Source organism: Toxotes jaculatrix, chromosome 6 (assembly GCF_017976425.1).
Source record: "Toxotes jaculatrix isolate fToxJac2 chromosome 6, fToxJac2.pri, whole genome shotgun sequence".
NCBI lineage: Eukaryota > Metazoa > Chordata > Actinopteri > Toxotidae > Toxotes > Toxotes jaculatrix.
In genome coordinates, this window is record NC_054399.1 from 27,209,491 (window position 1) to 27,223,988 (window position 14,498).

General features: G+C 46.9%; 1 pseudogene; it reads right to left on the minus strand.

Moving 5' to 3' along the window:
* Window positions 1-10,975, minus strand: part of LOC121182861 — a 178,289-nt pseudogene extending 167,314 nt beyond the window's left edge.
* Window positions 10,976-14,498: the final 3,523 nt, after the last annotated feature.

Here is a 14,498-nt window from a genome sequence, read left to right on the forward strand (position 1 = left end):
ACTCACTTACATGGGGGAACTTCAAATGCTCATAACTCCGGAACCCTAAGTCCTAGAGACTCAAGGGTGGTACCGCTGGACTCGGGGTGCACACAAATGGGGGGGTAGGACAAGGTCCCATGTCTCTATCTTTCTCAGCTGAGGATTGGTCAAAACTGACTCTGTTTAAAACCCCAAATTTTCACTCTCCCAACTCACTTACATGGGGGAACTTCAAATGCTCATAACTCCAGAACCCTAAGTCCTAGAGACTCAAGGGTGGTACCGTTGGACTCGGGGTGCACACAAATGGGGGGGTAGGACAAGGTCCCATGTCTCTATCTTGCTCCGCTGAGGATCGGTCAAAACTGACCCTGGTTAAATCCCAAATTTTCACTCTCCCAACTCACTTATATGGGGGAACTTCAAATGCTCATAACTCCGGAACCCTAAGTCCTAGAGACTCAAGGGTGGTACCGTTGGACTCGGGGTGCACACAAATGGGGGGGTAGGACAAGGTCCCATGTCTCTATCTTGCTCCGCTGAGGATCGGTCAAAACTGACCCTGGTCAAAACTCCAAGCCCTGTACATTCTTAACAACCGTGAACACAAACTTCAACTTGACAAAAAGTACCACAAAAAGGGGGGTCCAAACCACTCCTAGGGCTCTGAAATGTGTTCCTAAACACTTTCTGGGGGAACACTTTTGGCCTTTCACACTTAGGCAGATTTGCACTCTCCCAACTGACTTATATGGGGGAACTTCAAATGCTCATAACTCCAGAACCCTAAGTCCTAGAGACTCAAGGGTGGTACCGTTGGACTCGGGGTGCACACAAATGGGGGGGTAGGACAAGGTCCCATGTCTCTATCTTTCTCCGCTGAGGATCGGTCAAAACTGACCCTGGTTAAAACCCCAAATTTTCACTCTCCCAACTGACTTATATGGGGGAACTTCAAATGCTCATAACTCCAGAACCCTAAGTCCTAGAGACTCAAGGGTGGTACCGTTGGACTCGGGGTGCACACAAATGGGGGGGTAGGACAAGGTCCCATGTCTCTATCTTTCTCAGCTGAGGATTGGTCAAAACTGACTCTGTTTAAAACCCCAAATTTTCACTCTCCCAACTCACTTATATGGGGGAACTTCAAATGCTCATAACTCCAGAACCCTAAGTCCTAGAGACTCAAGGGTGGTACCGTTGGACTCGGGGTGCACACAAATGGGGGGGTAGGACAAGGTCCCATGTCTCTATCTTTCTCCGCTGAGGATCAGTCAAAACTGACCCTGGTTAAATCCCAAATTTTCACTCTCCCAACTCACTTATATGGGGGAACTTCAAATGCTCATAACTCCAGAACCCTAAGTCCTAGAGACTCAAGGGTGGTACCGTTGGACTCGGGGTGCACACAAATGGGGGGGTAGGACAAGGTCCCATGTCTGTATCTTGCTCCGCTGAGGATCGGTCAAAACTGACCCTGGTTAAATCCCAAATTTTCACTCTCCCAACTCACTTACATGGGGGAACTTCAAATGCTCATAACTCCAGAACCCTAAGTCCTAGAGACTCAAAGGTGGTACCGTTGGACTCGGGGTGCACACAAATGGGGGGGTAGGACAAGGTCCCATGTCTCTATCTTGCTCCCCTGAGGATCGGTCAAAACTGACCCTGGTCAAAACTCCAAGCCCTGTACACTCTTAACAACCGTGAACACCAACTTCAACTTGACAAAAAGTACCACAAAAAGGGGGGTCCAAACCACTCCTAGGGCTCTGAAATGTGTTCCTAAACACTTTCTGGGGGAACACTTTGGGCCTTTCACACTTAGGCAGATTTTCACTCTCCCAACTGACTTATATGGGGGAACTTCAAATGCTCATAACTCCAGAACCCTAAGACCTAGAGACTCAAGGGTGCTACCGCTGGACTCGGGGTGCACACAAATGGGGGGGTAGGACAAGGTCCCATGTCTCTATCTTGCTCCGCTGAGGATCGGTCAAAACTGACCCTGGTCAAAACTCCAAGCCCTGTACACTCTTAACAACCGTGAACACCAACTTCAACTTGACAAAAAGTACCACAAAAAGGGTGTCCAAACCACTCCTAGGGCTCTGAAATGTGTTCCTAAACACTTTCTGGGGGAACACTTTGGGCCTTTCACACTTAGGCAGATTTTCACTCTCCCAACTCACTTATATGGGGGAACTTCAAATGCTCATAACTCCAGAACCCTAAGTCCTAGAGACTCAAGGGTGGTACCGTTGGACTCGGGGTGCACACAAATGGGGGCTAGGACAAGGTCCCATGTCTCTATCTTGCTCCGCTGAGGATCGGTCAAAACTGACCCTGGTTAAATCCCAAATTTTCACTCTCCCAACTCACTTATATGGGGGAACTTCAAATGCTCATAACTCCAGAACCCTAAGTCCTAGAGACTCAAGGGTGGTACCGTTGGACTCGGGGTGCACACAAATGGGGGGGGGTAGGACAAGGTCCCATGTCTCTATCTTGCTCCGCTGAGGATCGGTCAAAACTGACCCTGGTCAAAACTCCAAGCCCTGTACACTCTTAACAACCATGAACACAAACTTCAACTTGACAAAAAGTACCACAAAAAAGGGGGGTCCAAACCACTCCTAGGGCTCTGAAATGTGTTCCTAAGCACTTTCTGGGGGAACACTTTTGGCCTTTCACACTTAGGCAGATTTTCACTCTCCCAACTCACTTATATGGGGGAACTTCAAATGCTCATAACTCCAGAACCCTAAGTCCTAGAGACTCAAGGGTGGTACCGTTGGACTCGGGGTGCACACAAATGGGGGGGTAGGACAAGGTCCCATGTCTCTATCTTTCTCAGCTGAGGATCGGTCAAAACTGACTCTGGTTAAAACCCCAAATTTTCACTCTCCCAACTGACTTATATGGGGGAACTTCAAATGCTCATAACTCCAGAACCCTAAGTCCTAGAGACTCAAGGGTGGTACCGTTGGACTCGGGGTGCACACAAATGGGGGGGGGGGGGGGGGGGGGGGGGTAGGACAAGGTCCCATGTCTCTATCTTTCTCCGCTGAGGATCAGTCAAAACTGACTCTGGTTAAAACCCCAAATTTTCACTCTCCCAACTGACTTATATGGGGGAACTTCAAATGCTCATAACTCCAGAACCCTAAGTCCTAGAGACTCAAGGGTGGTACCGTTGGACTCGGGGTGCACACAAATGGGGGGGTAGGACAAGGTCCCATGTCTCTATCTTTCTCAGCTGAGGATCGGTAAAAACTGACTCTGGTTAAAACCCCAAATTTTCACTCTCCCAACTGACTTATATGGGGGAACTTCAAATGCTCATAACTCCAGAACCCTAAGTCCTAGAGACTCAAGGGTGGTACCGTTGGACTCGGGGTGCACACAAATGGGGGGGTAGGACAAGGTCCCATGTCTCTATCTTTCTCCGTTGAGGATCGGTCAAAACTGACTCTGGTTAAAACCCCAAATTTTCACTCTCCCAACTGACTTATATGGGGGAACTTCAAATGCTCATAACTTCAGAACCCTAAGTCCTAGAGACTCAAGGGTGGTACCGTTGGACTCGGGGTGCACACAAATGGGGGGGTAGGACAAGGTCCCATGTCTCTATCTTGCTCCGCTGAGGATCGGTCAAAGCTGACCCTGGTTAAAACACCAAGACATGTACACTCTCAACAACCCTAAACACCAACTTCAGCTTGACAAAAAGTACCACAAAAAGAGGGGTCCAAACCACTCCTAGGGCTCTGAAATGTGTTCCTAAACACTTTCTGGGGGAACACTTTTGGCCTTTCACACTTAGGCAGATTTTCACTCTCCCAACTCACTTATATGGGGGAACTTCAAATGCTCATAACTCCAGAACCCTAAGTCCTAGAGACTCAAGGGTGGTACCGTTGGACTCGGGGTGCACACAAATGGGGGGGTAGGACAAGGTCCCATGTCTCTATTTTTCTCCGCTGAGGATCGGTCAAAGCTGACCCTGGTTAAAACACCAAGCCATGTACACTCACTACAACCCTAAACACCAACTTCAGCTTGACAAAAAGTACCACAAAAAGAGGGGTCCAAACCACTCCTAAGGCTCTGAAACGTGCTCCTAAACACTTTCTGGAGGAACACTTTTGGCCTCTCACCCTTAGGCAAATTTTCACTCTCCCAACTCACTTATATGGGGGATATTCAAATGCTCATAACTCCAGAACCCTAAGTCCTAGAGACTCAAGGGTGGTACCGTTGGACTCGGGGTGCACACAAATGGGGGGGTAGGACAAGGTCCCATGTCTCTATCTTGCTCCGCTGAGGATCAGTCAAAACTGACTCTGGTTAAAACCCCAAATTTTCACTCTCCCAACTGACTTATATGGGGGAACTTCAAATGCTCATAACTCCAGAACCCTAAGTCCTAGAGACTCAAGGGTGGTACCGTTGGACTCGGGGTGCACACAAATGGGGGGGTAGGACAAGGTCCCATGTCTCTATCTTGCTCCGCTGAGGATCGGTCAAAACTGACCCTGGTTAAATCCCAAATTTTCACTCTCCCAACTCACTTATATGGGGGAACTTCAAATGCTCATAACTCCGGAACCCTAAGTCCTAGAGACTCAAGGGTGGTACCGTTGGACTCGGGGTGCACTCAAATGGGGGGTTAGGACAAGGTCCCATGTCTCTATCTTGCTCCGCTGAGGATCGGTCAAAACTGACCCTGGTCAAAACTCCAAGCCCTGTACACTCTTAACAACCGTGAACACCAACTTCAACTTGACAAAAAGTACCACAAAAAGGGTGTCCAAACCACTCCTAGGGCTCTGAAATGTGTTCCTAAACACTTTCTGGGGGAACACTTTGGGCCTTTCACACTTAGGCAGATTTTCACTCTCCCAACTCACTTATATGGGGGAACTTCAAATGCTCATAACTCCAGAACCCTAAGTCCTAGAGACTCAAGGGTGGTACCGTTGGACTCGGGGTGCACACAAATGGGGGCTAGGACAAGGTCCCATGTCTCTATCTTGCTCCGCTGAGGATCGGTCAAAACTGACCCTGGTTAAATCCCAAATTTTCACTCTCCCAACTCACTTATATGGGGGAACTTCAAATGCTCATAACTCCAGAACCCTAAGTCCTAGAGACTCAAGGGTGGTACCGTTGGACTCGGGGTGCACACAAATGGGGGGGGTAGGACAAGGTCCCATGTCTCTATCTTGCTCCGCTGAGGATCGGTCAAAACTGACCCTGGTCAAAACTCCAAGCCCTGTACACTCTTAACAACCATGAACACAAACTTCAACTTGACAAAAAGTACCACAAAAAAGGGGGGTCCAAACCACTCCTAGGGCTCTGAAATGTGTTCCTAAACACTTTCTGGGGGAACACTTTTGGCCTTTCACACTTAGGCAGATTTTCACTCTCCCAACTCACTTATATGGGGGAACTTCAAATGCTCATAACTCCAGAACCCTAAGTCCTAGAGACTCAAGGGTGGTACCGTTGGACTCGGGGTGCACACAAATGGGGGGGTAGGACAAGGTCCCATGTCTCTATCTTTCTCAGCTGAGGATCGGTCAAAACTGACTCTGGTTAAAACCCCAAATTTTCACTCTCCCAACTGACTTATATGGGGGAACTTCAAATGCTCATAACTCCAGAACCCTAAGTCCTAGAGACTCAAGGGTGGTACCGTTGGACTCGGGGTGCACACAAATGGGGGGGGGGGGGGGGGGGGGGTAGGACAAGGTCCCATGTCTCTATCTTTCTCCGCTGAGGATCAGTCAAAACTGACTCTGGTTAAAACCCCAAATTTTCACTCTCCCAACTCACTTATATGGGGGAACTTCAAATGCTCATAACTCCAGAACCCTAAGTCCTAGAGACTCAAGGGTGGTACCGTTGGACTCGGGGTGCACACAAATGGGGGGGTAGGACAAGGTCCCATGTCTCTATCTTTCTCCGCTGAGGATCAGTCAAAACTGACCCTGGTTAAATCCCAAATTTTCACTCTCCCAACTCACTTATATGGGGGAACTTCAAATGCTCATAACTCCAGAACCCTAAGTCCTAGAGACTCAAGGGTGGTACCGTTGGACTCGGGGTGCACACAAATGGGGGGGTAGGACAAGGTCCCATGTCTGTATCTTGCTCCGCTGAGGATCGGTCAAAACTGACCCTGGTTAAATCCCAAATTTTCACTCTCCCAACTCACTTACATGGGGGAACTTCAAATGCTCATAACTCCAGAACCCTAAGTCCTAGAGACTCAAAGGTGGTACCGTTGGACTCGGGGTGCACACAAATGGGGGGGTAGGACAAGGTCCCATGTCTCTATCTTGCTCCCCTGAGGATCGGTCAAAACTGACCCTGGTCAAAACTCCAAGCCCTGTACACTCTTAACAACCGTGAACACCAACTTCAACTTGACAAAAAGTACCACAAAAAGGGGGGTCCAAACCACTCCTAGGGCTCTGAAATGTGTTCCTAAACACTTTCTGGGGGAACACTTTGGGCCTTTCACACTTAGGCAGATTTTCACTCTCCCAACTGTCTTATATGGGGGAACTTCAAATGCTCATAACTCCAGAACCCTAAGACCTAGAGACTCAAGGGTGCTACCGCTGGACTCGGGGTGCACACAAATGGGGGGGTAGGACAAGGTCCCATGTCTCTATCTTGCTCCGCTGAGGATCGGTCAAAACTGACCCTGGTCAAAACTCCAAGCCCTGTACACTCTTAACAACCGTGAACACCAACTTCAACTTGACAAAAAGTACCACAAAAAGGGTGTCCAAACCACTCCTAGGGCTCTGAAATGTGTTCCTAAACACTTTCTGGGGGAACACTTTGGGCCTTTCACACTTAGGCAGATTTTCACTCTCCCAACTCACTTATATGGGGGAACTTCAAATGCTCATAACTCCAGAACCCTAAGTCCTAGAGACTCAAGGGTGGTACCGTTGGACTCGGGGTGCACACAAATGGGGGCTAGGACAAGGTCCCATGTCTCTATCTTGCTCCGCTGAGGATCGGTCAAAACTGACCCTGGTTAAATCCCAAATTTTCACTCTCCCAACTCACTTATATGGGGGAACTTCAAATGCTCATAACTCCAGAACCCTAAGTCCTAGAGACTCAAGGGTGGTACCGTTGGACTCGGGGTGCACACAAATGGGGGGGGTAGGACAAGGTCCCATGTCTCTATCTTGCTCCGCTGAGGATCGGTCAAAACTGACCCTGGTCAAAACTCCAAGCCCTGTACACTCTTAACAACCATGAACACCAACTTCAACTTGACAAAAAGTACCACAAAAAGGGGGGCCCAAACCACTCCTAGGGCTCTGAAATGTGTTCCTAAACACTTTCTGGGGGAACACTTTGGGCCTTTCACACTTAGGCAGATTTTCACTCTCCCAACTCACTTATATGGGGGAACTTCAAATGCTCATAACTCCAGAACCCTAAGTCCTAGAGACTCAAGGGTGGTACCGTTGGACTCGGGGTGCACACAAATGGGGGGGTAGGATAAGGTCCCATGTCTCTATCTTTCTCAGCTGAGGATTGGTCAAAACTGACTCTGTTTAAAACCCCAAATTTTCACTCTCCCAACTGACTTATATGGGGGAACTTCAAATGCTCCTAACTCCAGAACCCTAAGTCCTAGAGACTCAAGGGTGGTACCGTTGGACTCGGGGTGCACACAAATGGGGGGGTAGGACAAGGTCCCATGTCTCTATCTTGCTCCGCTGAGGATCGGTCAAAACTGACCCTGGTCAAAACTCCAAGCCCTGTACACTCTTAACAACCGTGAACACCAACTTCAACTTGACAAAAAGTACCACAAAAAGGGGGGTCCAAACCACTCCTAGGGCTCTGAAATGTGTTCCTAAACACTTTCTGGGGGAACACTTTGGGCCTTTCACACTTAGGCAGATTTTCACTCTCCCAACTGACTTATATGGGGGAACTTCAAATGCTCATAACTCCAGAACCCTAAGACCTAGAGACTCAAGGGTGCTACCGCTGGACTCGGGGTGCACACAAATGGGGGGGTAGGACAAGGTCCCATGTCTCTATCTTGCTCCGCTGAGGATCGGTCAAAACTGACCCTGGTCAAAACTCCAAGCCCTGTACACTCTTAACAACCGTGAACACCAACTTCAACTTGACAAAAAGTACCACAAAAAGGGTGTCCAAACCACTCCTAGGGCTCTGAAATGTGTTCCTAAACACTTTCTGGGGGAACACTTTGGGCCTTTCACACTTAGGCAGATTTTCACTCTCCCAACTCACTTATATGGGGGAACTTCAAATGCTCATAACTCCAGAACCCTAAGTCCTAGAGACTCAAGGGTGGTACCGTTGGACTCGGGGTGCACACAAATGGGGGCTAGGACAAGGTCCCATGTCTCTATCTTGCTCCGCTGAGGATCGGTCAAAACTGACCCTGGTTAAATCCCAAATTTTCACTCTCCCAACTCACTTATATGGGGGAACTTCAAATGCTCATAACTCCAGAACCCTAAGTCCTAGAGACTCAAGGGTGGTACCGTTGGACTCGGGGTGCACACAAATGGGGGGGTAGGACAAGGTCCCATGTCTCTATCTTTCTCCGTTGAGGATCGGTCAAAACTGACTCTGGTTAAAACCCCAAATTTTCACTCTCCCAACTGACTTATATGGGGGAACTTCAAATGCTCATAACTTCAGAACCCTAAGTCCTGGAGACTAAAGGGTGGTACCGTTGGACTCGGGGTGCACACAAATGGGGGGGTAGGACAAGGTCCCATGTCTCTATCTTGCTCCGCTGAGGATCGGTCAAAAGTGACCCTAGTCAAAACTCCAAGCCCTGTACACTCTTAACAACCGTGAACACCAACTTCAACTTGACAAAAAGTACCACAAAAAGGGGGGTCCAAACCACTCCTAGGGCTCTGAAATGTGTTCCTAAACACTTTCTGGGGGAACACTTTTGGCCTTTCACACTTAGGCAGATTTTCACTCTCCCAACTCACTTATATGGGGGAACTTCAAATGCTCATAACTCCAGAACCCTAAGTCCTAGAGACTCAAGGGTGGTACCGTTGGACTCGGGGTGCACACAAATGGGGGGGGTAGGACAAAGTCCCATGTCTCTATCTTGCTCCGCTGAGGATCGGTCAAAACTGACCCTGGTTAAATCCCAAATTTTCACTCTCCCAACTCACTTATATGGGGGAACTTCAAATGCTCATAACTCCAGAACCCTAAGTCCTAGAGACTCAAGGGTGGTACCGTTGGACTCGGGGTGCACACAAATGGGGGGGTAGGACAAAGTCCCATGTCTCTATCTTGCTCCGCTGAGGATCGGTCAAAACTGACCCTGGTTAAATCCCAAATTTTCACTCTCCCAACTCACTTATATGGGGGAACTTCAAATGCTCATAACTCCAGAACCCTAAGTCCTAGAGACTCAAGGGTGGTACCGTTGGACTCGGGGTGCACACAAATGGGGGGGTAGGACAAGGTCCCATGTCTTTATCTTTCTCAGCTGAGGATCAGTCAAAACTGACTCTGGTTAAAACCCCAAATTTTCACTCTCCCAACTCACTTATATAGGAGAACTTCAAATGCTCATAACTCCAGAACCCTAAGTCCTAGAGACTCAAGGGTGGTACCGTTGGACTCGGGGTGCACACAAATGGGGGGGTAGGACAAGGTCCCATGTCTTTATCTTTCTCAGCTGAGGATCAGTCAAAACTGACTCTGGTTAAAACCCCAAATTTTCACTCTCCCAACTCACTTATATAGGAGAACTTCAAATGCTCATAACTCCAGAACCCTAAGTCCTAGAGACTCAAGGGTGGTACCGTTGGACTCGGGGTGCACACAAATGGGGGGGGGGGGGGTAGGACAAGGTCCCATGTCTCTATCTTGCTCTGCTGAGGATCGGTCAAAACTGACCCTGGTTAAATCCCAAATTTTCACTCTCCCAACTCACTTATATGGGGGAACTTCAAATGCTCATAACTCCGGAACCCTAAGACCTAGAGACTGTGCCCTGGTGACTGCAACATTACAGCTTTGCACAGGATTCAACAAATCAAAGAGCACCGGCAGGTCATCCCCCAAAACCACTGGAAAAGGCAAGTTATCTGTAACTCCCACATTTAGCAGATAGCTCTGTCCTTGCACTTCCACATAAACATCTGCCGTGGGATAAGACTTCTCATCACCATGTACACAGGAAATGGGGATTGTCTCAAGAGTGCAGATGGTATTAGCTGACACATATTTTCTGTATACAAGAGTCTGAGTACTGCCTGTATCAATCAGGGCTCTGAGGTTTTCTCCATTTATCTTTACATCAGTCGTTTTCATGGATTGGTTACCCTGAGGCTTAATGTCAACACTTTGTCGTGGTACAAAACACATTTGAGTGAGCTTAGCTGGATTCTTTGGGCACATTGGTTTAATATGGCCTTCCTGTCCACACAGATAACAAATGGGTGTTTGGCTAGAAGCCCTTCAATCAATAGCACCTGTTGGTTCTCCTTACCGGAGGCTTACCCACGCCTGCTGATGACCTCTGGTGGTGTTGAGGGGGTGCAGGCTTACGGCTATCCTTCCCCGCCTTCCAGGTATGGTTACTCCATGGCTGATTCTTTTTCCGAGCAGCCACAAACACATCAGCTAGAGTGGCAGCTTCAGCCGCTGACTTTGGACCATGCTCTTTTACCCAAACCTGGAGTTCAGGAGACAACATTCTCAAGTACTGTTCCATAATGATTATTTCACCAATTTCTTGGACAGTTTTACCTTGCGGTTGGGTTCGCTTCCCGTACAGCTCTTTCAGCCTCACATACAACTCCTTGGGGCTCTCATCAGGTCTGACATCTAGAGAGCGGAACCTCTGCTTGTAGGTCTCAAGGTTAATATCATATTTTTTCGAAATAGCAGCTTTGACCTCATCATATTCAAGGGAATCATCCACATCCATATTAACATAAGCTCCTCTGGGTTTGCCAGTCAGGAGTGGAATGAGTCGGAAAACCCAGTCAGATCTTGGCCACTGACATGCTGCTGCAATCCTTTCAAATGCAATGAGAAAGTGTTCAACATCATCATTTTCTGTTAATTTTTCTAGTCTGGGTTCGTGAGATAATTGAACCTGGCTTGATGGATTATTGGCAGAGTAGTTGGGCTCCGATGAGCCTGCAGCTTGGGCCTGCTGGAAATCGTTACCTGAATCAGGAGTCTCCAAAGGGTGTGTAAAAGTCTGAACCGATTTTGAAGTGCTTCATACCGTTGCTCCTGCCGTGTAACTTCCTCCTTTCGTTCCATCTCCCGGGCCTCCTGCAACTCTTCCTCCCCGGTGCATGCCTTCACAAAATGGAGGGGAAGACAAAAAAGTAAAAAAAATGCCTGTGTCCTCAACTGGCTGATCCCATCGCTGCCACCAAATGTAAGGGACCAAGCTGGCAAGCACGAGGACCACAGATGAATTTCTTCAAAAAGAGGGTTTTATTTACCCCAAAAAAGATGCAAAGAAATATTTTAACCAAAATATAACAAACTTGGATCCCTAAAAGAGTTCAACCTAACAGAACTATACTGAAAGAAATACAAAGTCAAGTAACTGAACAGACCAACTGACAAACAGAAGACAAACAGACCTACACACTGAAAAACAAAGGACACATGTATAATGGTTGATAAGGCCATTATCCTAACAAAAAGGGGGATTTACAAACAACAAACATGACAACAATAAACAAAACCAGACAATCAGCCTGTCAGTAATGAATATCTTTAACTACTAACTAAACAATCCAAATCAACAACTAACAGTCTAAAGAAATAATCAACTATACAAACTAAATCCCTAATTTCCCCCCATGATGTGGCATCCACTTGGTCCAGCCCAGTATGGCCGCTCCCTCCATATAATGGCTGCACTTCTATGGGCAGCCCCTTTTGGACCCAGCCTCACAGGACACCACTCAGCAACACCAGTGGCACCAGCAGCAAAAGCACTCTCTGCACTAGTAACTCAAACAAACCAAAAAAAGAATGAACCATTTAACCCTCGGGGTACACACAAATGGGGGGGTAGGTCCCATGTCTCTATCTTGCTCGCCTGAGGATCGGTCAAAACTGAACCTGGTTAAAACTCCAAGCCCTGTACACTCTTAACAACCGTAAACACCAACTTCAGCTACACAAAAAGTACCACAAAAAGGGGGGTCGAAACAACTCCCATTTTTATGACATTTTGAGGCCTTACTATACTATGACCATTTTTATGACATTTTGAGGCCATACTATACTATGACCGTTTTTTGGCCCATTTTGAAGCCTTACTATACTATGACCTTTTTTTTTTTTTGCCCATTTTGAGGCCATACTATTTAATTTACTATCAATAATAATGTAAAAATATGTAAAGAATTAATTACTAATGTATTTTTTATTTATATATAAATAATCTTCATTTACTCCACATAAAAAATAAATAATAAAAAATACAAAAAAATATTTAAAATTCAAATTTTAACAATATTAAACTTTCAGCTTTTTTCTTTTAAACAAACAATTCTCAGGTGCCTGTGCAGGTTGTTTGTGGAGCCGGCTCTATATGAAATTCTTTTCTTGCAGACACTACACTCTGCCCTTGTATTATCAGTATAACTGAAATGGTTCCAGATTTTGTTTCTTTCCTTGGTGTCACTCATTTAACTATACCTTTCTAATGCGTCGATGTTGTCTTTTCTTGTAGCCCCTAGCTCTCTCTCTGCCCCTCCTGCTCTCCTGTTCATGTGCTACTGCTGCTGCGAGTGTAACTACCGCCCCCCTATTTAGTTATTTTTGTAGTTACAGTGGGATTTTGAATATGAAGAGTAATGTCTAGTGGAAATACAAGGAGTCCTGTGACAACAAGAGCTGTAACAGGAGTAACCCAAGGAATTGTAAAATTAACTTGCTCCTCAACAGCCTATATCAACTTGACTGTGACCTTTGACTGACATAACTTTTTCATGTTAAATAACAGCTTGTTTGTTTTAAACCATGCTGGTTCCATTTTTCCTGACCTTATTTTTTAACTGACAGAAGTACAGCTGCATTGTTTTAGACAGACTCAAAAAAAATGTGTATCTGTCCTTTAATGTCAGAGGAACATACTCCAATATGTTTTGCCTGGACACTGTTTAAAATGACAGCACACTGAGAGTGAGCTGCCACAGTCAGTAGGTCAAAAGATCAGTTACAGCTCTGGTTTTCAGAAGCTAATGGCCATTGGTGTACTGTTCAAATGAATCATAAAATTAACATACACTGCATTCTGTCTCTCTTTGTATCTTCTCCTTTCCATGTGTGCAGCAGTGGACAGCCATGTGAGAAGCACCTGCATGTGATTGGATACACAGACACCAACTTCAACAGTGGAGCCCCTCCTCCCCGGCCTAGAGATCTGGACCCATCCTGCTCTCTCTTCCAGTGTTATATTACCAAGGAGGGTCAGGTGAGCTCCAGACCCCTGTGGATGTCAGCTGGTGGTGTGGGTGGAGGAGCATCAGGAGGCTCCAACAGGAGGCCCAGCAGCAGCCTGGAGGTGGGGGACGGTTTGCTCCTCCAGGAGCTGGAAGTGGCAGCTAACAGGAGGGAGAAAGAAGCGATCCTGCTGGCCCACTTCAGCATCCCTAACTGTGTGAGCTCTGAGCAGAGCTCAACGGTAGGAGAGGGTGACCTGCTGCTGGGAGAGCCAGAGCTGCCAATCATTCTAGATGGGCGGGACGAGAGTGGCAGGAAACACCAATAACCACAATGATTTCACATAGAGTTGGAGAGCTGAGAGCAGCTGCTCATCAGATGGGATAACTTAGCAGACACCATTGGTTTGATTCCAACTTAACATGGATAATATGCTGAACCACTTTGTGACTAAACACAGGAAAAGAAGACGTTTAGTTCACTGAGATCAAAGAATTTTAAATGACTTATAGGTTACTTTTTATAGTTTTAGGAAATAGATTGGGTATCAAACTGGTTCCTGATAAAGGAGCTTGTTTTGACTGACTGACACTGTCCCCCATGGAGGAATTTCCTAATAAATTCCTGATAATCGTTGTGACCCCTGAGCTTTTAGTCTCACCAGTTCCTCCTGGAGGAACCCGAGACATTCCCAGGACAGAGGTGTAGTTTTTTCTGTCGATTCTGGTTCTAACCATGGGGTCACCTACTGAATGGATGTGCCCAGAAAACCTCAAAGGGAACAGACCCAGAAGGCATGTCCCATGCCAGACATATGTCCTCTGCTGCAGCAGTAACAGGCGCAACTGTTAAGCACCTTAAAGAAAGATGCAGTTGTTTAATAAATGTTCCCTGTGTCCTAAATCACTGCACTGATGTTATAAATCCTCTGCGTTAAGATTAAGGGGAATCTGGGGATTAAACTGCTTAAACAGTTTACACTGTCAGGACTGAGGTTCTGAGATTAACTGAATACAATAAATCATAGTTAG